At 40.6% G+C, this 27,236-nt stretch overlaps 1 long non-coding RNA gene across 1 annotated transcript; it reads left to right on the top strand.

The window, feature by feature from the left end:
* The first annotated feature begins 5,702 nt into the window (after positions 1 to 5,702).
* Positions 5,703 to 25,677, top strand: LOC104074964. The gene is made up of 2 exons (XR_683496.1): positions 5,703 to 5,834; positions 24,710 to 25,677. It is a non-coding gene; the product is annotated as an uncharacterized LOC104074964 (long non-coding RNA).
* The last annotated feature ends 1,559 nt before the right edge of the window (positions 25,678 to 27,236 follow it).

Here is a 27,236-nt window from a genome sequence, read left to right as displayed (position 1 = left end):
TGGGCCGAGGCGCCGGGCAGCCCCCCGCCAGCCTGCCGCGCGCGGGAGGTGCTTCCTCTTTGGGTGGGAGACTTCATTTCCCTTCGCATTTATCCAAATCCTCCCGAGATGATAACTTGCAAGCCCCGTACCAGTGCCTCCAGCGTGACAGAAACCCGGCGTGCCCCTGCACCTTCCCTCGCCTCCTGCCCTTCTCAGTCGCTAGTTACTCTGAGTTTTTTAAGCACAGCGCATCTCTCTCACATGTTACTTGTGATTTTATACCCTCACCTTTTTTATCCTTAAAATTCGCTGTGAAACTTAAAGGCACAAATGCAAATGAAAAATAAAAACAAGTTTTCTTTCCATCGCTATTAACTAAATAGCGGGGACCATCGGGGAGGAAATGTCACGCCTTTAAGTTTCGTAGGCGAGAAAGGATTAATCAGAGAGCTTTTTGCAATGATTGAGAATGGTAAATACTGTATTTTTTAAAACGTCATTTTCTAAACGGGCCAAACACCCTTTTTTCCTCCTATCAATTCAGATTTTAAAAAATGCTGCAGACTTATATTGATACTATTTTTTCTGGATTTGTGTTTCCCCCAAAAATGGTCTTGAGAAAACCTGTCATGTCGCTTGAGGTCAGTCTTAGATGGCCAGCAATCAGTATTCAGCACGAGAATCGAAATATTTTTCCGCAACTGAAGTCTTGCGTATTTTTACAAACAGACAGTAAAAAAAAAGGTCACGTATTAACTGATGGTTTCTTTTTATTTCCCAAAAAGAGAAGACCAAAGAGCAAGCGGCAGTATTTCCCCCCATACACCCTATTTTTTACAATTTTTTTTTTTTTTAAGATCAGTTTGATCATTAATACACCTTTCACATAAACATGCTATACATTTCAGACAGAGTAAAATACGGGTGCAGTTTATGGCTTCCAGTGAGTGGTGCTTGCCATAAATAAGCATGGACAGGTAAGAGGAACCAGCACCGGGTGCTGCATTGTCAAGGGGAGCAGTGAGGCCTTTTGAAGTGCTCTGAGCAGGAAGCAGCACAGCCTTTTTAATTAGAGCACATACAGCTGGAGGATATGCAGGAGGAGTCTCCTCAGAATTTATTTTGGGAAGGGAGGGACATATCCTTCAGGTGTTCTCATTAATGCAGGCTTAAACACAGAGCATAAAACCCAGCATTTTAAGAAGAAAAAAAAATAACCCTTTCCCCCCAAATACCAGGGCTGAAATCGTGCTCTGCTTGAAATCAACTGATGTTTTGCCATTTAACTCAATGAGACCATAATTTCTTTCCAAAAATTAGTATGGACCGCTTGATCCCATTCCCATCAATAATAAGGTTGTAGGTAGAAAACTGCTGATATATTTTCAGTGTGTTTACATATAAATACATAGGAACATCAGAAAAAAAAATTAATTTCAAGCTCGATCCTGCTTTTCTTCTGCATGCAAGGCCACCCCTGATTTCACAAATGATTTCCAGTCTGAGAGGTCAAAATCAGCTCTCGTGTAAGGATCAGACTGGAATTATTTCCCTGGTATCCGAGCTTTGTATTTTTATGAGAATCGAATTTGGGTCTCTGGAGGCAGAAATGCCATTTGGTTTCCTTACTGAGCACTGACGAAACAAATTAAAAAATCTTTATAAATGATAGAAGTGGCAGATTCTGAATTGATGTGAGGTTTTGTTATGCGGGAGAAGCAGCAAAAGTACCACTGAAAGAAAGAACTGTAAGCAGTTCTTTTAAACATCGTAACTGAAAGTGATCGTTGTTTGCTTTTACCCTCTATCTGGTAGGTCATAATTAGTTTATAATTTTCAAGATTTCTGTAATTGATTACACCGTTTAAGTCTGCACTGCTATTTGCTAAGAGAAAATCCTTGTCAGCACTTTTGCCTTTGTAATAAGAAATCTTGAGACACCTATTTTTTAGGTCATTGTTACTTTTAGATGTCAGATATGTGATGTCAAAGTATTTGTGAAGACAGTAGAAAATGACAGGTATATTAATGTGTTTAACTGCTAGCTATTGATAAAAATCTCTGTGTAAGAACTAGATATGATTGTTACTAATGAGACCGGGTTTTGTTTAATTTGGGAAATAAGCCACATTATTATTTAGGTATTATTTTGTAAACCAATTAAGAAAATACCTGGGTTTAGTTACAATATGCTACCTTCAAATTTTTGAACTGTAACACAGTTTCCACTAATGTTACTCTCCATACTCTCCATATTTATTAAAAACATTTCTCCTGAGAGCTGGATGCTTTCTGGTCAAAGTAAGTAAAATCATTTAACTGTACCATGGATTTAATCAATCTAATTATTCTCAAAATCTCAGTGTAAAGTAACAAGGGTATTTGTGTGCTTCATGTTGATCTGTGGATACCAGAAATTGTTTTTGTAATAGCAATGAAAGTCATCATGTTTTATTTTATATTTGATAAATGAATACAAAAAACCTTAAAAAGCAAAAAATCCTTACCCAGTCCTTCATTCTTTTGCAAACTGAGTATTATTTTTATGGATCAGTATAGTAAGGTTTGCAGATGGTTTCAGGATACCAAATGCCGATTTCTTACCTAGGTGTCCATAGCATTTCTTTTTTGATCAAGGTTGGAGAAGGTCTCTAGGTTATTGACCAGTCTTACTTATCTATGAACTGATATTAAACTGACTTACAAAATTGCTTATTTCTGCTGTGTTATATCCCATTCAAACGTTTGTTGGGGTTTTTTTTGCATGCGGTACCTTAGCTTTGAAAGTGTGAAGATAGTGTCTATTTCTAGAAACAGATAACAGATATATTTGCAAGCAGGTTTTGACACTATGCAAGCAATAAAATTTAAAAAATAAAAGGTATATTCTTATCATGCAGGTTTTCCTGACTGCATCTTTCTTAATGTTACCTGTTAAAATCTCATTTCAAAATTGTTAAAAATCTGACAAGCACTAACTTCAGAGAATTTATGAAGTATTTCAAATGTGATTTTAAAAACATAATGCTACCATTATAAAATAAACTCTTATCTTTGAAATCTAAAATAGGTATGTGTAATTTACCTATCACTACTGAGAGCAGACAAATCTATTTTAAAATACTATGGTTTTGACTATATTTCTCTCCGTATCACTGGAGAAAAGGCTTTTTATTTAGATTTTTAAAGACTGTTTCATTATTGCTTTTTATTTTGTTAGATAGCTTTGTGGAATAGTAACAAGATTTTACAAAACCATCGGGTTCTGAAAAAAAGCATGGGTTGTGTCTTGTGTCTGCGGCATGCATGCTGCTTATTTTTATGTGGAACACTGAAAGAATGCTGTATTAACAAAAAAACCCCAGCTCTAGAGTTATGTATTTCAGCCTTCTGAAAGATTTTGTGAAAATTCAGTGCCTTAAATATACGCTGTGTATATTTGTATATGAAACAAATATCTTTGATCTACAGTTTTCTGAGAAACATAGCTGGTTAGTGGATTAGTCCTCTAAAATGTGGCATTTAGTTGTTGTTTGAAGAAACCCATTTCCAAATGTTATGAAATTAATTTTGGCTGGAATTAAAATAGGTTTTTTTTTTTAGAAATCAGTGATCACAGGAGTAAAACTTGCTTGTTTTCTACTGTGATTTTATCATGGACCAATGACCCCATGTCAGATCTAGGCCATTGACTCTCGCCCACTAAGCAGTAACAGACTTGGGATGAGGAGTTAGAGTGTGCCAGCTTTTTTGGGTAATACTGCCTTGGACAGGACCTAGGCCTTGCACAATGGGGAGATGAGTCCAGTAGCTTATTTGCATTTGAATGACTTCTTAAAGGTGGGGCAGGGGGGGAGAGGGAGGATGGTATCTGCTTTCTGATTGCTATCCAGCATTATTTCTACATCATTCTGCAAACAAAATCCTCTTGCATTTCACATGTGGGGCTCAGGACGCTACCGCAAAGTCCTTTGCGGAGCTGACGCTTTAGCTTGGCAAGCTCGTTGTGCTCAAGGTGCCAGTTTGGTTTTGCAGCCTTGTGTCAGGGTTGGTGAGGAGGAGGAGGAGGAGCGGGGAGTCTCCAGGGGGAGAGGGGCAAAGCAAGCAGCCCTGCTTCCCGGTCCTTGTCCTGCTGCTGGCGTGGCTGCACATGCGCTGCGACCGTAACGAGAGTCTCGGGAAGTCTGCAAAGGTTCAGCTTCCTACCGTCACTCATCTTGTGTGACACAATGAAAGCGTTAGAGCTGAGGAGAAGGAGATTGGCATGGGAGCTATACTATATTTGTTTTAAAATTATTTTTCTCCTGGATCTTTGGACTTACCTCACAACTACAATATAAAGCTACAGCCAGAGAATTGAGATGAAGTCAGCAAAACATTGTTTTTGTTAATCTTGTCAGTTTGTCAATGTTCAGACTAGGCTTTAATACCACCTTCAAGCTGCTTTCTTCCTGCTTCTGCTGCATTGTGCCGACAATGAGGACAGAAGGAGTAGCTGTCACTCCTCCAGAGATAGCCCGGACTCTGGTTCCTGTCCAACTACCTCTTCTTGCCTGGACTGCTCTCCAATTCCATGTCCATTCATAGATCCCAGGACACCCCCTTGTCCCCATCTCACCGCATGACTGAGACCTGTTCCCACAGATGGATCTGGTGGAGGAGCTGCTTTTGCAGCTATTCTATCCCTTTTGCCCTGACCTAAAAAGCATTAAAGCTAAAAAGCCTTGTTTGGAAGACTGTAATGCCAAGCTACAGGCTCCGTGCTTGGGCAGGTTCTCCTATTAAAGGCAGCTGGGTGGAGCATCAGCAGACTTGTAGGTTACAGTCATTTGTCTTATGAGATGACCTAAATCAACTGAGTGATCTACCTATCTGGGACAAACACCCACACAGTTCCTTCCTCCTGCAGCATCTTTTGATGCCCGCATTCCAGCATAGATTACAAATACTCCTAAGATCGTGTTCATTGCTTTATTCATCCCATGCATTAAACAGAATCTTTATGTATGCTTGTGGATCACCTGTTAAGTTGGTTGACTTGGGGTGGGGAGGGGGGTTGGAAATTGGGCAGCATACAGGTGAATTTAAAGCAGAAGTAGTCTCCTGGGGATGTAAAAGAGAATTGTGGGAATATATTGTAGGAGTTCCTAAATGTCAGCTCAGCTGTTCTCACTTCTGCCATGTCCTCGCTCTGAAGTGATTAGCTCAGGACTTTTCTGATGTAATACCTAAGTTTCGACCTCTGCATCTAGCCACAGAGGTGAGTTTGGATTTAGAGGATGTGTCAGCATGAATACAGGGATGTGTCTGCCAACTGTTAGGTTATCTGGGCCCAGTCAGAGGCCAGAAGCCAGGGCAGGACTGAAGCCAAGTCCTACCCTCAGTTGGTTCTTGGTCATAAGTCAGTGACTTTTGAGAATGAAGCAGATGTGGTTTCGCATGTCTTCGAGGTTAAGGGGAAAAAAACTGTTTTGTTTACTGCCTTTTACTGTGGAAAAGTCTTCCCTGCTCATTCCAAGCAATCTCTTACTCTTTCCTCTTTTTAGTACATGTGATCGAAGAAACAATGAACCCTTTTTTTTCTCCCCCCGACGAGGGTTGTGTGTTACTTCCAGCAATGCCAGGGGACTGGTGACTCACCCAGCTAAGCAGGACATTCAAAACTGACCCCCGGGTTCATAGGCAGCGTGATTTTATTGTCCTTCCTGTTCCTATTGTTTCGACAGGTTCCCACAGCCAGCGTCACCATAGAAGGAGCTTCTGCCCTCAACCGTGTCCGCTGGGCCCAGGCTGGGAAGGAGGTAGCAGTTGGTGATTCAGAAGGCCGCATATGGATCTATGATGTTGGAGAGGTATTATTATTGGTTTGGTTTTTTTTTAAAGCTCGGGTCCTAGAAAATGCCTCATCCGAGTTTGAGAAAAGATCATGTGTTGCAACACATGAGTAGGACACCTCCAAAGAATAATCCAGATTTCTTTCAGTGGAGTCCCCATTGATTTTGGGTTGTCAACAGTGTGTTAGTAGTAAAGCTACCTTGCAAAAGAGTTAACTAGTTAAAGTCTCATGAGAGAAGTCATTTTTGAAAGTTTTCAGTGTTTTTAAAACTTCTTTTTAATGGTTCTATGGGTACAGTTGGAAAAAGTTACAAAGGAACATAAAGAGGAGAACAGAGGTGCAAAAAGAAGCTGTGTTGTTCTGAAGTTGGTCCTGAAGGGTTCGCCTTTTATACTTTATACTTTTATCTCTTCTTTCATGACTGGCTTAATGCTGTAGATTTTTCTCAGCATGGCATGTACAGAATACATCTGTTCTTTTAATAGTGAATAACGCTGAATATGTCTGAATATGTGCAAACGTACTAACAGGAGGAAATGAGAGGTGTCATTGTGGAGGATGGTAAGTGCATGTGTGATAAAGAGTATTTAGGTATTGAGAAATAGCAGGATGCGTACTCTGTGTCTAAGGCTGCTCTCAGTTCACCCTGCTACATCTTATAAAAACCATCTAAACTGCAGTGTATTTGGCACTGATGGGATCTACCTCTTTGTTGATGAATATGGTATAAAGTGTTCTGTCAGCATTACAATCCCTTGGAACAGTTAAGGGTGAATCTCTGAGCAATCGGCTTTTATGTAGAGAATTTGTTTTCCATCATTATCTGTGATAGGATACTGAGATATCCATCTCTACACAGTAGGGAAACATTATAGAATACATACAGAATTATCTGTAACTCTCATAAAGTGATTTTATGGCCCATAGCAAAATTGCTTGTGCATGACTCATATTTTTGGATTGCATTCACTTGTGCAGGAGTTGCCTTTCCTCACAAATGTTTGCTGAAACTTCTTGCCGTATTAGCATAATTTCTAAATTGTCTAAGGTTACTGCGTTCAGATTTCCACTATGACACTGGCAGGTCAGGCTGTTTTTATTTATTTTTCATGTTTGCCTGACTGTTCCAAAAAGGTGGTTTTTCTGTCTTCCAAGTGATACGACAAGCTATGGAAATGTCTTTGATGACAGCAGAGTCTGATCTTGTCTGGGAGTCTAGACGCGCTGTAGAAATGTCTCTTTTTGCATATCATACACCAAATCATTCATAGGATTGTTTATCCCTGCAAGCTCACCCAGGAGAAAAGAGATTTAGTGTTCTATGCAGAAGAAGTAATATTTAAGTTTTTGGCCTTTCCTCTGTATAATCAGACTTCAACTTGCAAAATGAGTCACAGTGATACACTCAGATCAAAAAGAAAGACAGGCTTCTATTACTTGAAAAGGAAAAAGAAAAGAGAGTCATTCAAGTATTTATTTGTGTGAGTCCAGATCAGTGGTACATAAAGTGTTCTGCTTCATGGATGTTGCATGCCCTGCCCATGCAGAGCCCCAGCATCTCCAGCTCAGCTCCATACAGACTTACGCAAACAGATGGATGTCCATCCTCGTGGCTGCTGACAGGTCATGGGCCATAGCTACCCCTCCTCCTCTTCCGTAATGAATGAAGGAGCTCATTAATTTGTTGCCTGGTTCATTGTGGCAGTATCAGTCTCTGCAGTAATTCCTGTACCAAATTGAGGAGAGGTGGTCTGGGCTGCAACAGCTTCAGATACTACCAGGGCTGCTGTGTTGTTAGTGGCTTTTTCTGGTTTAAAAAAGAAGGGTGCTCATATATTTTCCAGCACAACTCTTCTCACTATAAAGCCTTAAGCGAGATGCAGAAATACTTTGCAGCCCAAGAGCCTGGAACCAAGGGCTTGTACAGTGAATAAGCCTCTTCAGTCATTAACCCCCTGTGCCAGTCCATAAAAAGCTCTCTGATGAGTTATTCCATGCTTAGCTGTCCTCAGGCATGATGCACAGGGGATGCACAGCATGCATATGCACTTTTGGAAATGTCTGGCAGAAATATGGCAGCCTTTAAGGCTCTCTCTTTACTTCAGTGTGCAGACATCGGCCAGTTCCTTGGCTCAGCTGGGGTCCTCCTTTGACTGTCCTTTTTGTACGGGTTTGATCATACCTATCTGGTATGATAGGGCTGGTCTGGCAGTTTAAAAGGGGCAGTCCTTCTCCCCCTGCCAGCCAGTCATCCCTAGCCATATCCCTCGCTGCCCAGTTTTTGTGCTGGTAGCGGTGCTTGTCACCACCCACATCGTGGGGAGGGAGATAGATCAGCAGAGAAGTATTGATATTTTTGTTTTGTTTTGTTTTGTTTTCCTTGGGGTATTTTTCTCCATGAGCTGACTCAGTGTGAGAGTAGGTGAGTGAGCACGTGGCTGGGGGCAAGGGGCTGGGAGCTGGAAGCTGGACCGTACAGCACCTGGCAGCACCTAGCTTTCATATTTGACCCAGCAGTATTGCAAAGCCTGACACTAAGCTGCGACAGTTGACCTTTCAGCAATAGCACTCTACCCATCTCCTACAGCATCGACTTCTGAAAAGGCCTCATCACTGGAAGAACTCATCCCTGCCTGACTGATAACTCAGTAGCATCCACTTACTTGAAGGTGCATCTCTCTGATTTGGGAAGACGGGTGTGATTACTCGCATTAGAAAGTCAGCAGGCCACTTTACAAAGACCCTAAATACACTCACCAAAAACATTAATGCTCCATTTACACTGTGCCCTTTTAAAAATCTTTATTTTCTCATGACTGTTCCAAATATCACATTAGGTCAGCTGTAAATTCATAAAACATTGGTTTCATCAGAAAAAAATGTGATTATATTTGTATTATAATAAAGCACATTTGAATTTCACATTACTATATAAGCAATTTTTCTCACCTCTTTGAACAGACAGAATTGACTCCATGAATTTTGATCAGAGCAGAAAACATCAGGATATCAAATCATTAAGGAAAAAATGTAACTGATAGGAATTTTTACTTTGGTAGATTCATCACAGTTTTAAGGAACTATTCTAGAGAACAGTAAAGTTCACTGCTGCCGTTGACCCATATGGTGTAAAGAGAAAACATTATATGGCCTAAGTGAAAACATAAGACATGAGGTCTAACCTTCCATCCTTTGTGAAGGCAAGGAGTGTGAGATCAGGGCTGTTTCACTTGTGTAAGAATTTAGGATTTGGCCCTTTTTGATATGTTATCCAGTCATAGTCTTTATGACACAAGAAATGGCAGAAACATGAACAACATGGCAGGGTCCATGACCAGGGAGTTAAAAATAATGGTGACATTTTCGCTTAGGCTATATAATGTTATCTCCTTAGAGTATGTACTTTTAGTTGTTTGATTTTGGCATCGTGTCTGAAAATAACTGAACACATTTATTTTCACAGTGAGGGGTCTATTTTCTCCTCAATGCGTGTGCTTTATGCCCATTAGCATTAATGGGAGTTACACACACACTTCCAGGGGAGAGGAGACTTAAATAATCCATATAGATGTGCTCTTGTGGATCAGTAACCACTGATTTAAAGAATGTGAATTATAAAATTAAATAAAAACCCAAACAAACACACAGAAATCTGATTGTTTCAGTGTGATGGGATCTTAAACCTACATAACTTAACCAGAGAATATAACCAGTCATTGTAAATATACTTTACTCCCTGTGAGATCTAAATATTCAAACCTTTGCTGGTCTAGTGGTTGAGATATTAGTATTGTGATAGTATGTATAACATTTAGCTTCTGTGGTCTTATGGCTTATTTACTGGGCAGCAAGTTTTCTGTATGGTAGAAGTTGATTTTAACAGAACATGGACCACTGACTATAGATTTATTCACATGTCCAGATGATTGATAGTTAGACATAACTGCATGTCTCTTTTGCAGATATATTTTCTAGAAAGCTTGCTCCCATTGTGCATGCTTCAGTGATGTTACACAGTTGCCGCTGTCATAAATATTCTCTAACAACCACGTTTGTTGCTTACCTGGCTTATTGAGAATGCTCTTTGCACCTTTGGTTGTGAAAGAAGCAGCTTCTCATCCACCTTCCATTATTTCTTTTTTTTTTCCATTAATCTCTTCCAGATCATATTCGGCTTGCACTGTGAATAAATAGATAGAAACTGTAAAGAAATGATTTATTATTTGATTGTAATAAAATATAAAGTCACTTTGCAGCACAGGATTGGAGAGTTTGAAACTGTAATCACAAGGAGCTTATTACTGTACATTATTTTGTTAAACTAGTTACAGGACAAACTATTGCATCTGTTTGGCCGTCTTTCAGGGAGTTGATTCTAGTCATGCTTTTAAAAGGCAACTGCTATGATAGGTGGAACTGGAGAAAAGTAAGAAAAGGTCTTTCCGTAGATGATCCAGGAAAGCTCACTCTCCCAAAGCAAGCTGTTACCTGGGATTCTTTACACAGTTATTACCTCTGTTGTTGTTTCCTTGCAGTGAAATCTGAATCATATTGATGTTTATGTGACTTTGTTAGGTTTCAGAGTTAATATCTCCTTAAGCCCTTTTAGGGCTGCTGCATTAGGTTGTTTGTGTACTTCCCCATTTGCTCCATGATGGGTGTTAATCCCGTATCTCATTTTCAAGTACATGACCGGTGAGGGAGGAGCTGGCAACTGCCTGAAATATGTGGATGAAGTGGTACGGTAAGGAATATCCCACTGGTGCCTATAAAATAATTTCCTTTGATTTCAGCAGCCTTTAACAGCCGCTGTGAGATTCTTGGGGTTCTAGACAGAGAGAAATGCGTATTTGTGACCAACTCTCACATTTCAGCATGGCTATTGAGTCACTTATTTTTCTGGGTAGAGTGGGGAAGGGTTGGTACTTTGTACTCCTATCTCGAGATCCCTGTGTTTCACTGTAGATTTCATACGGAAAACATATGCAGCATCTCTTTCATGCAGTTAAAAACTGCTGTAGCCCAGAGAGAGAAATATGAAACTAGGTTTTGTGTCACGTAGTTATCCAGGTAGATTTTCCAGTAGGTTTACTTTTGCCGTCATAAAGCTCCTGTAGAGCATATATTGAGTTAGGAAATGTTTTTGCCACAAAAGCAGAGTTGAGACTCGCCGTAAAATATTTTATTTTAAAATCTGTGTTGAGTTACAAGTATTCTTGGAACACAGATAAATGGCTCACACACATATCGTGAAGGCAAATTTGAGCAATAATAAGGGGTTGTGCTTGCGACCAAGTTTTATTCAAAAGCATTCAAACATCAAGTAAGATACAGTAGTTACAACAATACGCACAATCCAAGCATAAAGGATAATTAAATAGATTGTGAGGCAGTGCCTGAATTTCACCATTGATATTTTTGCTAGGGAGGTTGGAATGCTGGCCTCGGAGAATTTTAAAAGCATGTTTTAACAAAGCAGAATCTCTTAAGAGTTGTTGGAAAATCTAAAGAGCTAAGGTTTTGATTTGCTTCCCCTCCACCCCCAGTTTTATAATGTTCAGTCTTGAGAGACTTTTAAAACTGAAGCTCTTAGAGATGACCAAAAAAAAAAAAAAGTAATGACAGCATACTGGGGACTCCAGCTTTTTACTTGAATAATATCTGAAATATTGAACAGAGCAAGCTCTTCATCCCTCGTCATTTGAATTTTGACTGATACAGCCAGTATTCACAAAGGGATTTTTGAAGTAGGTTAAATAAGAACTCCCTAATGAAAAAAATGCACTAGTTTGAAATCAGTCAATTTAATTACTGTGTTTTATGAAGGCCATTACCCATTGCTGATTACTAGGGTGATAAAATCTTTAAGCTTTGGTAGCCTCCATAGGGGGTGAGCCGATCTAAGTAGAGCAAAGTCCAGTCATTATCACCCTAAATACTTGTGTTTCTCATTACAATATTCATTACTTTAGGTTACTGTGAATGCTTTGAGGTCTTTATGTAAGCACTGGTTTATTCTCCTGTAGAAAAACAATGTTGTTATGTTGTACTTATGTTTAAGTTAAAACCGAGCATTTATATACTTTTACAGTTTAAAACGAGGCTTGGCTACATCCAGACATAGAAATGCATACATTTATTCCTGTAAGTACCCGTATATACTGCTGGCAGTTCATGGCTGTGTGCTTGTCGGTACAGTTGTACTAGTCTGATAAGAAATGGAAAAGGATATGAGTTACCTTGTTCTTTCAGTCTGTTTTGGTACTTAAATAGGCTGGAATGGAGGCTTGTCTTCCTAATGACAATCTTTATTAGGGAAGTACTTTTCAAGAGGGAAAACTGAGCCAAGATCTAACTAATCTGACCTACCCAAGGCTGGTTGCTGAGGGTTGGAGCTGTTTATCTCCAGTGCCAGTCTAGGGCCTCGCGCTTCCCTTTCCCTGCCACCTCTTCCACGTCATGCGGCGTCACTGCCTTTCTGCCCTTCTCAGTCACCTTCGTCATGGCCTTCTGACTTATAAAGCAGCTTCATAAAACCGATGTTATTTAAAAGATGATCTCAAAATAATTTCCCCTCTTGTTTAAAAATGTGTATTTTTTAAAAGAACGCTTGAAACGTATCAGGGAGAGATGTGGATCTGGGCTACTGGGAGAGCAGAGTAGCCTGTAGAAAGAGGCTGAAGAACTTGGTGTGACCAGTCAAGGAAGTCTGAGCTTGGTGGCAATATAGATGATTCATGTACTTACAGAGATAGGACTGCTTGGGGCCAGAGAGGGAGAACTAGTGAAGCTGAGGACACGCTGCCACCAGCGCATGTGGCTGCAAGCTGGCCATGTATTCAAGTCAATAATTAGAAGAATATTTTTAACAATCAGAAGGCTGAAGATCCAGAGCGGGTAGGGACAGTGGGACAAACAGCCTCTCAAAGTGGAGCCTGTCAACAGGATTTTGTGATGTGCTTGTGTGTGATACAGCAGTGGGTGGCACTTGGCGTACAGGGTCACTGTCCTGCCTATGCCATGATGTATGCTTGTTCTTGGTAACGACAGAGTTTCTTCTGTTTCGCTGTATATATAAATGAATATGAAATTCCACTTTCATTTTACTACTGGAATATTACTTGTTAAAACTAAAGGAGGAAGTACCAGATTTTTAACGAAGACACCCTTCCTCTCATTCGTTGATTAGACAGTGGAATTAAATGGGCATTAGTGAAAACAGACAGAAAGGGGAGGTGGGAGGGTTAAGTAGTCATCCTAAAAATTCAATTGATTCTTTATCCTTACCTTCCAGTTGCTTATGATGAAATATTTCAGTAGTTCTCCAGAGATAGCTTACTAGCTCCCCAGAGAATTTCATGGGGTAAAAAGACATGAGTTTCCAATATGATACAAATATCTTTTATAAGAATTCTCAACTCCTCATCATATGAAATAAAAAGCTTAAGAAAACCAGTCAACCAACCAACAAAAACCTGGCTCCAGTCCTTTTTATTCATTTGCACACTACTTTTAAAGCCGACGTATGTTTCCTTTTCCCTTGCAAAGGCCCAGATCCTCCCCCTGCAGAGAGGATCAGAGAGAACAAGCCACATGTGACAGGAGTTAATCATGTAGCTTAATGCGCTATTAGAAGGCACTCAGATAACGAAGTGATGAGAGCGGCAGAAGAGAAGCTGTAAGAGATCATTCCCTTTCGGCACAGTAAAGTCTGCAGGAGGGGGAGAAGGGCGAGCTGTATGTGACAATCTTCCTGCCGGTATGAGCTGGGAAACGCTGTAAAGGGCAAGAGAGAAAGGAGAAAGGCAGGCTCCAGATCAGACGTACCAGTCCGTCCACTGTATGATTAGTGCATCGGCACAACCGGTAGCTTCACTACTAGCTCCTCAGTCACTGCTTCTCCTCAAAACCTTTCAAGAGGCTTAGTGGAAGAGAGAATCTTCCAGGCTTTCCATGGCAGTTGTAGGTGAGGCAGTGGAAGCTGAGCACGTGCTTTAGCTGGTCTGCCCTGTCCTGACCCTGCATCCTGGAACACTGGTGGGGGACAGAGCTGAAGTCAAACCATGTTACTAGTGTCACGGAGTATGTATTTTAAATATCTAGTTAGTCTGTTGGGTGATATTTTCTCTGAAAGTTTTTACCCCCTTTCTGATGTAAAAAGAAGTGTTACTGAAAAATGTTCATAGCTTTAAGTAACAGAGAGTATGGAAGGGGAAAAGTACCAAATGCAAAATTTAGTTTAAGCTCAGTTTGTGTGCAGCAATTTGCAAATTTCATTGAAATTCATGTATTATCATTGTGGTGTTAAAACACTTCTGAAACAAGGGCTGCTTTGTATAATTAATCTTCTTCATGATGTTTCTGTGGTTTCAATGTGTCACATCCAGTAGTGGTTTTCATTTTGAGAATCCTTAACTATGTTTTCAATCTTTGTTTTATGGTTTGCAAAATGGTCTGTATTTTGAACATTAAAAAATATTTAATTCGTGACTTGGAAAGTAACAGTTAAACCTAAAATATCAACTGAGGATAACTCTGGGCCTCAATACATCCTATTTGGTGGCTAAAATTCCATATTCAGTGTTTAATTTAAATGTGAAATGCCTAGAGTGCCTAGAGTGATGGAGAAGTCTATGTCTGAAATGAAAAAAAAAAACAACAACAAAACAAAAACCCTTGCTATTTCATGGATGAGCTTCTGCAGATAATGGAATGTGTGCACAATCTCAGGGAAGGCAGCAACTCTCCTGCAAACCAAAATCTTTGAGCAGTTCATAAGCTACTTTTGATGAGAGTCCTTTTGCCAACTGGGAGCCAGAAAGCCATGGCAAAAGTCCTTTACAGTTCCTGTTCTGCCAGATTTCCTGGCATGAGTCATGGCGTGGACATGGCTGACTTGAGTTGGAAAGGAAGCAAGCTGAGCTGAAGACACCGTGATTTATTTCTTCCCTGAGGCAATAGTCCTTCACTCAACTGAACTTCCAGGGAGGCACCTTTGCCAGTGAAGCTACCCCACAGGCTGAAGCTCTAGTATTTCAAGTAAAAATGATGGGACAGTTCTTCCAATCAATGTAGTTGTCAGTAAAAAAAAGTAGATATTGGAAACAACAATATCTTGTAAGGGGGAGGTTGAAGGCTCCTTACCTTCTAGTTTTGATCCATTTGATATTTTTAGGCTTTCTAGTGCAATGATGAGAACTGATAACATAATTTGGTAGAGGAGGAATTCTCCTGATCCCTTAGCTCCAAGCATTAAATGTCCTGAAACTCATGCAAAAAATTGCAGGGGTTTTCAATGACTTTGAGAAATGGCAATCAAAGCAGGACTGCGATCCCCATGGGAGATGAATGGCAGGCAGCGTGCCTCACTGGTTTTCTTAATCAACCTGTAAATTGATGGCATTACAGAAGGGTGGAAAGGTAGGAACTGCAAGAACTTTGCCGCTTAAGATACCACCTCTTTTGAAGCAAAATTGTTAGCTTTTCTGAAGCATGGCAGATGCTCTTTCTGCTCCCATAGCTGATTAATTATATTAAATCTCTTCTGTTTCCAAGGGCTTAAACAGGCCAATAGTCTCTGCCGTTGAAAGCATCACTCGAGGAGTTCCGTAGGAGAGGATCCCCACAATGTGACTGGTGAAAGCACTCTGGTATGCTTAAGAACAGGCTATAAGCTGATAGCTTAATGTTTGTATTTTAAAAATCAGAGGTGATCTAAGGAAACAAAAGTAATCTAAATTTCAACTTTCAGTCATCTCTTTCAAGATGACTGGTGATTAGTCAATATTTTATCCTCTGTAGATTATATCAAGTGCAGCATTTTGATACATTAACTGAGGGAAGAATAATCTGATAGCTTGGACATCATTCTTTCTGATTAATTCAGGAGAACCTGAGCCAACTCTGATATTATACGTGGAACTGTAGCGTTGTCTACAATAAAGATAATTTCCACTTCCTTGTTTTCTTTTCCATATGTCCTATCAAGTTTTAATCCTTCAGGCTGAAGTTTTCCATAATTGGTGTTTGCTTCCAGCACAGGTTTTGTTGTTTCTTACTTTTTTTTTTTTTTTTAAAAGATTAAAGACAGTATCATAACACAAAATGAATAACATGCTCAAATTGAGGGAGTTAGCCTTAACTCTGACATTTCCTATCTTTGAAGTGTTACAGTCTGCAGTCTTAATGTTCTGTTAACATGCATTTGTGTGTCATGTATGCATAATTTATGGACTACATTTTAGTCTGTTGTCCTGTTAGACTGGCATCGAGATGACTGCTGCAGACAAAGAGGACTAAGTTTAGAAAAGAATTAATGGGCATTCAAATGCTTGAGTTCCTATGTAGGCCCTTTATACAGTGTATCTTTGCACATTACATATAAATTATTAAAATAACACCATTGCTTGGTATTCAAAACATAATTTACCATCAACTGTGTAACAGTTCAGCAGCTACTGTTCTCCTTAGGAGAAAAAGTTGAAGTTTGCTGAAAATTGATTCAGTTTCTGTTTGAGATTAAGCTTTTTTTTTTTTTTTGTCATATAAGCTAATATTTTGTCTTCTTTTTACTATGGCAGCACTAGTTAAATCAGACCCTGCTGGTGAATTGCAAAGAAATAAATCACAACAGACATTAATCTAGATGAGGGCTAAGTAATTAACTTCATAGAAGGGTGGTGTATACTGTGTCTGTGACACTAGACTGACTGCTGTGCATAGAATAAATGCAGTATTTAGGCTGCCTATGGTATTCCACCCCTTCAATTAAGTAAACAAATATATATAGAGCTACTCTGGAGTGTATCCTTTGTGGTCTAAACACTGTATCTTATTAAAATCATCTGCATGCAGTATGTGGGGTTTGAGTTCCTGCCAGTGGTTTCATCCATTGTTAACAGTGATGCTCAGTTCTCCCAAGAGTTAAATACAGTGGTACTGTAGTTATGTGAAAAGGGTGCTCTTGGTTACTTTGGTGGCCATTTCGTTGCATATTACCTCCCACTTTGTTTCCATCCATGTGTGTGGCATAGGGTGTTGCCTGGAAAAATATAGGCTTTTTCAGGGAAAAAAAAAATCCATATAGGTTGAGAAAAATATCAAAGGCGGTCTGTAATTGATTCTGGGGGGGCAAGACCAGGGCCAGAGTAGATACATGCCTGCCTGCTCTATGTGTGCATATCAAGATATTTAATATTTACATTTACATATCTCTTTTCACCTCAGTGATAATGATAAAACATCTGTTGAACTCCAGAAGATAGGATCAGTTGCTTAAAGCGGAACTGTAATTCTTGTTTTTCATTTGTAAGTATTATGATCCTCATTCTGCAAGTGCTCTCTTTTACCTGGAAAATTAGACTGATAGTCTGTTCTACTTTTTAGAAAACATCAAGCTGAAGTAGTTACATTTTATCATCGTTAAAAATATTTTTACCTATGATGTCATAACTGCATTCAGATGTTAATCCATTGCACAAAGTATTTGCAGCAGATTTCTTTTCAATACAGCACTTAATTTTAGAGGGTGATATGGACAATACAGGTTGACAAAAATTCAGCTTAGAGAAAATAGCTAAAATGATATTCGTCTGAAGCTACATTTATTTGATAATGCTATTAAATTGAAACACTATAAAAATGGTGATCAACGACATACACAAATAACTTAGTGTGAAGTCTGAGATTTTAGTCATTAAAGTTAGTTTACCAGACTTGCTGTTTTCCACAAACTCAAATTAATCTGAATATTTTCTAAGCTTTAATTAGCTATGTCTTCAAAGAGTGTTTAACTTGCCCTTCTCAAAAGTTGTAATAGCAACAGAGTATTTTAGAGATGAGAGGAACATTAATTTTCATATAGTTTTTATTTTCCCTGCTGGATATGAGATTTTTTTGCAAATATGGCTGTGTTGAAGCGGAGACGAGTAAACGGGATTGTCTAAAATAAGATCAGCCTTTGCCTCCGAACAGCAATAAGCCGAAATGCAACTGATAAAAGATGTGTGTTAATCAGAAAGTTTCTGATCTGTAGGAGCATGGTGACTAGCTATAGAAACCCATCAACTTAGATCAGAACAAGGTTTTCTATATATGAAAATAAGAAAGCATTGTACTTCTACGAAATGTGTTTGAATGGGTCACAGATTTTTGACTCGGGAACCGCTGTCACCCTTAGAGTGTATCTTGGACCACCATGCAGGCTCGTCTGCAAACGTCTAATTGAAAACAGTGTGTGGCAATACGGTTGTGCAGGCCGGCTGCAGACCACATACTTTGGCAGGTCGTTCCAAGTTGTGGTTCACTTTCAGATTCTCCTTTTACACCTGTGTCCACGGGACGTGTGTGTTAGAAGCGATTATAGACTGTTCTGGTTGGAAAAATTCACCCCATCAGAACAACCCCTCAGTCAGAGACAACGCTGAGGAAGTTCTTCCCACAGCTGTTTTTGCTTTGAGGCATCTGAACTCTAGGTGAAGACGAAAAAAAAAGTGATTATTAACCTGGTGATTGGGATTGCACAATACTTTCAGCAGTGATCAGCGCTGCAGCTTATGAACCAGTGTCTCAGTGACAGGTAGCTTGACCCATGAGGTACAGTCATTAAAAGGAAACGCAATAGTTCGAACACGGATGACTGTGCTCCCTTTGAGCCTGTGGGACACTGGTTCCTCCAAGGTGGAGCTGCTGCTGCTGAAATTGCATTTTATCTCCTTCTCAGGAGAGTCCCCAGCCCACAGAGGAGAGCAGTGCTGGACAAGAGCATGGAGGGATGAAGGCAGGAAGAGTTTGTCCACTCCCATCCTGAAGATTTACAGGCTCCAGGGAAGGCGAGGAGCCAGGAATAAAGTGAAATATCCTCAATGAATAATTCATTTGCTGGAAAGTGGTTTTTCAGGGAAACTAAAGCTATACAGAGATTTGGACAAATTGATCTGAAACACTCACAGCCATAAAAAAGATGGATAGGAGGGGAATATACAAAAATCTTGAAATATGTTGTAATATCTTATTTCAACCTTCTGGATAGATTCCTTTAAAAGGCACATTCAAAGTGGGGGGTTTTTTTCTGTCTCAAAATCATTCCTTTTTCTTTTCTTTTTTTTTTTTTTAATAGACCTAACTTAAAAGAGCAAATGTTACTAGAAGTTAATGTGTTAAATGCTGAAAATGAAAAGAAATTTATGTTGATTTGTGTCTTCAGGCACTGGTTCTTTTTGTTGCTTTTCTGCTTGCTTGGGGAGCCCAGTACTAGCTGACACAAGTGGCAGCATCGAGGGTTGTCTGGTCGGAGCACCTCCTTTTCCTGAGTTCTGTCTTACAGTTTTAAGAGTAGTAGTGTTCAGTGAAGTTGCTAATAGCACAGTTTTTGGGAAAACACAGGAAATACAGTTTGTATTTGTAAGATTTCTGGTGTATGGATTGGAAGCTCTGCACACAGAGGAAATCTCTGCCTTGACGAGAAGATGAAGGAGGCTGTTCCTGGTGAGACTCACATTCGTGCTGCTACCTGTGACTAGCTGGCCTGGTGAGCCTCGGGGGGAGAGGGCTCTGTTACTCTCTTACCAGATGCACATAAACCATCTCCTTGGTCAGTACTAGCGCCGAGGGGGGCACGTGTTTGTGCTTCAGGGCTGGAAAGCTAACAGTTAAGTGTTTGGCTAGAGTGATCACCCAGGAAACACAGAGAAGCTTCAGAAGGTTCAAAAATCAAAGGGCTCTGTGGTGGCACCGTGAGATATAGTTTTGTCGTGCATTGCGTAAATCACGTAGAATTGTGACGCATCAGCAAGGCAAAGCCAGGTGCTTGTCAGGAAGATCCTGGCAGTCATTTCCCTTGGGTCTGGTCATTTTATCCTTTATCTACAGTGGAGAAGTTGGAACAATCTTACCTTTAAACTTTACAAGCCTTGTTGCTTCAAAGTGTGCTGTAACCCCATGACTCTGAAAAATGAACTGGGGGGACCTACTGTGGTTGACCACGTGGCCCAGCTAGACAAATCCCTTCTTTCCAAATCTAGATGTTGTTTAGATCCTCTCCAGTCTTGAAAGCACAGCTCAACACATTGTCATGCAAAAAGGCAGAGGGTGAGAAGGATGCTAGAGACAAGGGGCTTCTAGCTGGCCAGGATCCAGCCTCCTCTAGAAGACAGGAAAAAGAACAAGAGGACGGAGATCTCAGTTCCTAATTTACAATCCTTTTGCTGTTGCATCCCATCATCTCACTTTCTAGGCCCTTTGTATTCTGTTCTGTCTGGTCAAGCGTTGCCTTCCCTTGGTATATGTACGTATGGTGGACTGGGGAAGCACAGGCTGGGAAAGATTCACATAGGTTTAGTGTTATTTATCTATAATAAGATAAACTGATAACTGTAATGCCTTGCAGGACTAGGCAGAAATCTATTTTGTGTTACTATTTGGACGCTGAAATTACCAGTCCACCTCTCCAGTGCTTAATATTAATCGTGGCTGCTGCATATCAGCCCTCATGTGCAGCACACAGCCAGTCTCAATCTGGGAGCTCAGCTGAGCTCACTTTGCATGGGGGTCTGAAGACTGCTGGCTGTGAGGTGCTGCCCAAGGAGGCTTTCCTTTTCTGGCCACGTTATTTGTGCTGGACCGTTCAGCTAGGAGGAGTGAGCTGGAGAGTTATCCTTTCTTACCCAAAATTTGTTTATCTGAAATCAAAGTAATGGAGGTGGTGGAAAAATTAATTCTGAGCGTTTGCATCAGGTAAATCAGTTTTTTTAATATCAGCAAGAAAAACAGTTAATGAACTAGTTTAAATTATAAAATCTTGAATTTTTCTAGTATTTAGTATGTTCTAGTATTTAGTATGTTATTTGTTATACATTATTGATCATGTAGGAAGCACTGACAGATACTCAGATATTGAGGGCTTTTGGAAGAATATTTTATGAAAGAGAATTGGGGGAAGAGATCTAAGAAATTGATAGTGATACAAAGAAAACACTGATTTTTTTTTTTGAGAAATGAGATACCCCAATTGTCCTGAGTTAAATATCTTCACCCAATTGAAAATGGGTCACCATCCTAACATTTTGAGAAGATGTTTTCCTATACTAAATTCTCACTCCTGTAACCAGCTGAGCACGTGTAACTTCACAAGCAGAAGCAGGTTTATTTAGATGTGTAAGCTTGTAGTCATACTTGCAGGTCAGTAGGCTTGCAGCCTGAACTCTTTTAATATTTTAAAAGCCAGACAGAAGGCAAAAGTACCTCTCTTCCAACAGCTTAGCAGACAAAGTTTGGCTAAAGTCACCACCTTGCTTTGATAATACTGGTTTTCCTCATTAGAATTACTATCTGAAGCAACCTAAATGTACCATGGTATTTAAGTTAAAGCCACGTGAGTAATTCAGTCAATTAATTAGGTGCGGGTAGCGCTTACCTTCCATTGTGAAGGGATCAAAGGAGAACACTTAATAGCATTTATTTTCTTGTTCTGCTCCATACCTTAGTGTCAGTTCATTCAAATAACCTTCTGACCCAAATGTTAATATAAGTTATTATATTAAGTTTTTATGCTTTGGTGAACATTTCTACCCTGCGTCGACATCATGGCTGCTGGGACTCAATACATGCTGCTTTGTAGTAACTGGAAGTGGACAAAAAAATGGCAAAAACGCCAAACAAGTGAGGAACACCCAGATAGCTCTAAACCTCTGCCCTTCCTCTGTGAAGTATCTCCTCATTTCTTCCACCCCTGCCCTGGTATTTTCAGAAAAAACTTGTGCAGAGAAGCTGAAAGGGAGATTCCACAGATAGACCCAGGCCTCCAACACTTGTGGGTGTCAGTGTGCCCAGCTGAAGGAACTTGAGTGGAAAATGACTGGAAGGGGAGCCTTAATTCAGACAAGAATTTGAGTTGGAGTTTGTGGATGCTTTTGTTCTTATTTGTGGTCTTTTGCTGTATAACTATTGTGGTTCAGTATTAGGGCCTTCACAGAAAGAAGTGTGGGGGGAATAAAAGTCAATTTTTCCTTTGACTTCATTATTGCCAAGGTTTCCCTCCACATCCCTGAGGAATTTATATTAGAGAGGTTTATTCTACTAACAGTCTATTAGCAGGATTGGTCCCTCGTTGAAAGCATGATGCAGTGCGTGAGATTAAATAAGGTAAAATAAGACGAAGTTCTAAGTAATTAGATTGTGTGTCGGCACTGAATGTTTTCATCTCTGTGCTAAAGGTATTCACTTCAATCATTAATTGTTTTGTGAACTGAGTCATTAAAAACGGCCTAGGTCTTGCTAACACTGTCAGCTAATGCTAATGCATATAATGGATACATTTGTGGGGAGACTCTTCAAGTTTGAGATACCAAGTTGTTTTAATAGGCTGGACTTCTATTTTATTTGTCTGTGGCCATGCTGTGGAGTAAAGGAAATTAAATTATCTCAATGTCATAAATATATTTCATTTTTTTTCTTTAGAATGACATACTGTCTTCTTCAGCCACTTAATACAGTGTAATGCTGTTTAGGACTTTAAAAGACAAGGAGGAATGAGGCTTTATTAAATTCAGTAAGTCCTTTGCCTAGGATATTGTTCCACTTCAATGATTTTACTACTTGAAATAAGTGAGACTCATTTCATTCAAGAGTTTGATAAATGATAGTGCCGTACACATCACAAGAAATAAAATCTTTTAGGACGCAAGCAATAGTAACAGGGAAATTGCTATACAGCTGATTTTGATTGCATCTATGATAGAAGGATCTCTGCACTGTCCCTGAACTTACTGTACACTAGCTTGTATAGGTGTGTGGCTGTGACCAAACCTGTGCTACGGGTACTTGTGTGGTGGTGCACTGACCTCCATTCTGGTGTTACATTTCCTTCTGCTGAAGGTTTTTGAAAGAACAGAGCTGTCTTTCAAATAAAGACCAAATAAAGATCCACATCTGTGCATGTGAGTGTGAGAGACAGCTGTCTCAAATGATTTACTTCTGTAACTCTGGTCTCCGTTCCTGGGAAAAGTAAAGGAGAAAAACGCACAAAGTGGAAGACAAAGAAGGGAAAACCCGGAGAGAGCAGCGACACCTATCATTGAGGGCTGAGATGGTTTTCACACAGATTGGATTTCTCAGTCTGTAGCCTCAGTAAATGCTGAACTGTACTATATTCAGTATTTCACCTGGCAAAAAAACAAGCTTGTTGTACACCAGCCCTTCATAATATGACTGAGTCACTGATACATGCACTATATTGGGAAGCTTTAAAACACACGCTATGTTTTTCCCCAAAATATTGGATGTAGAGGCAAAGCTAGATACAAAATAGTTGAAAAACTCATCGGCGCCAGTGAGATATGGTGGAGATATTTAGATTAGATCCAGTACTGCAAATTCCTGTCCATACGATTAACACTGAACTTGCAGCAGCGTACATGGAGCTTTCACACGTGGTTAACGTTGGGCATATACACAAGCTCTTTCCCCAGCTTGGCTTGCTAGTTCACGTAATAGATCCTTTTCTTAGTCTCCAGTTATACGTATCGCTGTTGGGGTGTAAGGAGAGGAGAATAATTTGACTGTATTCTAGTACAGTGTACCATACAGCCTCCTGCGCACCTATAATCTGCTAGTGCCAAACAGACGTAGTTAGCCAGCCATCTGCATAGCGGTTTTGGTGGTGTTTTAAAAGAAGTCAGTCAGTACAGATTGAATACTGGATACCACAAACTGGACTAGCTAAGGTCATACTCATTCTCTAGCCTAAAGGCACCCATTTGCTAAGGTGGACAGCAGTTTGTTATATGCCCTGTAGTTTTGAAACAGTTGCCTTCTTCAGTACCAAGCACTGCATACTATCTTGAAACAGTTATTTTTTCATGTTATATTCAGGACATGATCACAGGGCTTCAAGAGGGAAGTAAAAACGTGCACGGTTCATCTGGATGCTTGTTGCTGTTTTCTGGAATTTGAGTTAATGACAGTAAAGTTTGAGAAAACTGCTTGCTTTTTTTTTTTCTTTTTTTAATTATCTCAATCCCAGCTTGCATTATCTTCCAGAAATTGCAGTGTTGGACCCATCTGGAAATGACTGCAGTATTATTTTCCCATAGCACTAAAGCGTTTTGCCTGGAAGTTTAGCCATTTAGATTACATGTCCCTCTTGAAGCCTAATGTTCAAGAGCTCTTCATTAGAAACATCAATGGTATTAAATGGAAATGGATCTTGCATGATGATATAAAAAATCAGACCAGTAGTGCAGTATCCAGTTGGTATAACATTTCCATTATAATGCATTTCGTGTAATTGTGAATTCCTTGACATAGAGGAGGGTAACTAAAATAATACAATATATTTATTTTATTATTAAAAGCTTTAATGAACTTCAGGAAAATAGTTTCAATACAGTGTTGTAAAAGCTCTGTTATCTTGCGCACATTGACCTCGGTCCTGCAAACAATTACGCTTGGGCACAGCCTCGCTGACTTCAAATGGCCAGCTCACATGTGTCAAGTTAAACATACGTGTGTATACTTGTAGAGATCAAGGCCTCGCCTTAGTTTGGAAAATCTGAAATATTTTAACCAAGGGGTAGATTTTGCAACAACACTCAAGCAAGAAATTTTTCCTTAAAATCAAGCAGGTAAAGCTTTTTTCTTTGCCACTGACTGTAAAAGCTCCTTCTAGCTGGTACTGAATAGGAAGCTGCCAGATTTGTCCTGGGAACCCGGCAGCACTTTACAGCGTAATCAACCCGCGGCGGGTTGGTGAGGCCCGTGCCTCGGTCCTTCACCGTGCAGCACCGCACTGATTGCGACGGGAGCTCTCCTCAAAGGAGGTGCCTCGATTTTGGGCCAGAGAGATAACCGGTCTCCCCACGCGGTCTCTTAACTCCCTGTCGGTTTCTCCCCCAGCTGGCTGTTCCGCACAACGATGAATGGACCCGCTTTGCGCGGACCCTGGTGGAAATCCGTGCCAACCGAGCAGACAGCGAAGAGGAAGGGGCGGTGGAGCTATCGGCCTAGAGGAAGAGAAGGAGCAGTGCCCGCCGTCGCCAGAACAGCAGCTTTCCCCCGCTGAGTATGCCGGTGTTCAGTGTCAGAGTCAGTCTTGCGGTGGCTTTTGATGCCAGTGTACGTGCCAGTATTGCTCGAAGCCTTCCATATTAATCACGCTGCTTTACACAAGGCTGAAAATATCCAGAGCATTTTCATACTTTATATTTCTGTCTGAAAAGTAAGAAAGAAAAGACAAATCAACCCTTTATGGGTTTAGTTGTTGCCTTTTAACTACTTAGTAGCTGTATTTAATAGCTAGGAACCCCTGGTTAAACTTGTGCTCACATTGCCCTTCTGGCATAGTCCTATTAAATCCATATGAAGCCAGATATGATTATGTGCAGATGTGGTGTGCTTCACTGTATGGGACTGGGCCAAAGACTTTAGATGTGGTGTTTCACATGGTGACTTACATTATGAATGGATGTACTATACGAAAGTTGCTGCTCCTTATTTATTGCGGTGTGCTGCATGGAACATATTTATTTGAAAGCATTAAAATAAACGATCCTAAAGCATGTGCATAATGAGAGAACTGCATTGTCTGTGTGCTGCTGTAGAGGTTACATTAAAGTCCACATAACAATTACAGTACATCAGTTGTGCTTAGGATGTGAGATCTATAAAGGTTGGCTTGAGTGGATGGAATGAGTTTCCTTTCCTTTTTTTTTTAAGATGCCTATTATTTCTAGGCACTTTAACTATATTTCAGATACAGTTGGTCACTGATACTTGTCATGCAAGTTAACACTAACAGTCTGACAAAGGGTTGTGGTTCCCGAGTATGATGCTAGTATTGCCAATAAAATGTATCAAGCCCGTTCTGTCGCAGTGTGGTTAATCTTGCCTTGCCAGCAGTGCTCGGCGTGTTCGTTACTGGTCACTGGCGAGGGACTGGGAAAATGTGACTGCCCTGACTCGCAGAATGCTATTTACATGCAGCTGCTATGTAAATAGATACCTTCAGCTACGGGGACTGGCCGGTAATGGACTTGCATGCATCAGATCCTGCTACAAATTTTACATGAGCAGACACTAATCCATGTCTGCTTCTAGGCTTGATTTATTTTTATTCCTCCATCCCTAGCTGTGCATGCTTACTTGTGCACACGCAGAGCAGCACCATGCTGCCTTATGCACTAAAAGAAAAGGAATAGGAAAGACAAGGCCTCCTCAAACTGTCTTGAGAGACAGTTTGGGATAGGGGACAAGGGAATATTCTCCTTTACAACAAACTCTTGTGGCTTCAGCAAAGAAATAGGGTGCAGACTGATCTCATGGAGTGCTGTAGCCCAGAGGGATGTTGGTGAACCTTGGTGGGGAGGCTGCTGGTTGTGTTCGCATCACAACATTACGCTGCGCCAGAGCACGGCTCTGACACCTGGGTTTAACAGTGGCTCGCACTCACTTGGGGAGGCAGGTGAACCATTACAGCAAGAAACATTGAAAGTCAGACAGCCAAACAGCAACAAAGATTTTGTATGTAAGTTTGCAGGGAACCGCGTCTCGCCTTTGGGCAGTCATGTTGAGGAATATATCATCTAATGCTCTTCAGAGCTATGGTCAAACTCAGAACCACTGGGAAGTCTCTGCACTGCTAAAAGCCAGAGTAGGCTAAGAAAATGAATCCTTTGGAGAAGCTGGATTTCCCTTATCCTCTTGGTGGTTAGAAATAGCTCCCAGTGAGAGTGCACGGGCTAGTTTCTTCTGCATGGTGGGACCTGGAGATAGGTCCCAGTGCCTATGAACACGCAGCCCAAAGCTCTCTCCCAGTGCCCATGGAAGCATCCTGCCCATTGGGCTGTGGTGAGCGGAGTCTTCCCCCAGATGAACTAGTTCACACAGCACAGATACATCTATTGTTGGTCTGGGGGGTCCAAGAGTCTGGGGCCAGGCGTTGGGGAGCCTTGTGTTGCTGCTGCTCCCCTGGGTACTTTGGGAGCTGTCCTGAAGAACCAGTGTAGCACTCACAGCACGTTTGTAGCTTAAAGGTGAATGCTAATAAACAACCAGGCAAGACACCTGTAAAGCAGCGGTTTAGACATCATCTCTGGGTTGTTTTTTTCCCCCAGTTTCTCCCTGTTTTCCTTTGAAAAAGCATATGTATGTGTTGTCTGTGTACATGGGCAAAGCAGATGCAGTGCAAAGTGGAAGCAGGGGAGCCTTTGGCCGTCAGTGGGTCACAAGATTAGGAACACATGCACATGCAGATATATGGCAAACTAGTGCTGTCACTGGGGAGGAGAGGTGGGTAGCTCACTACCTTCAGTCCCCTACGGTAAATCCACATCTGAAAGTGTGGGGACAGCGTGCAAGAGACCACTACGGTGTAAAGGGAAGGGTGTTTAATCGATGTTGGCTCCCATTCATCGTAACCAGTGCA

Source organism: Fulmarus glacialis, unplaced genomic scaffold (genome assembly GCF_000690835.1).
Source record: "Fulmarus glacialis isolate BGI_N327 unplaced genomic scaffold, ASM69083v1 scaffold21033, whole genome shotgun sequence".
Taxonomy (NCBI): Eukaryota; Metazoa; Chordata; class Aves; order Procellariiformes; family Procellariidae; genus Fulmarus; species Fulmarus glacialis.
Note: the sequence above shows the minus strand (reverse complement) of the source record. Positions and strands in the feature narration are given on the sequence as shown.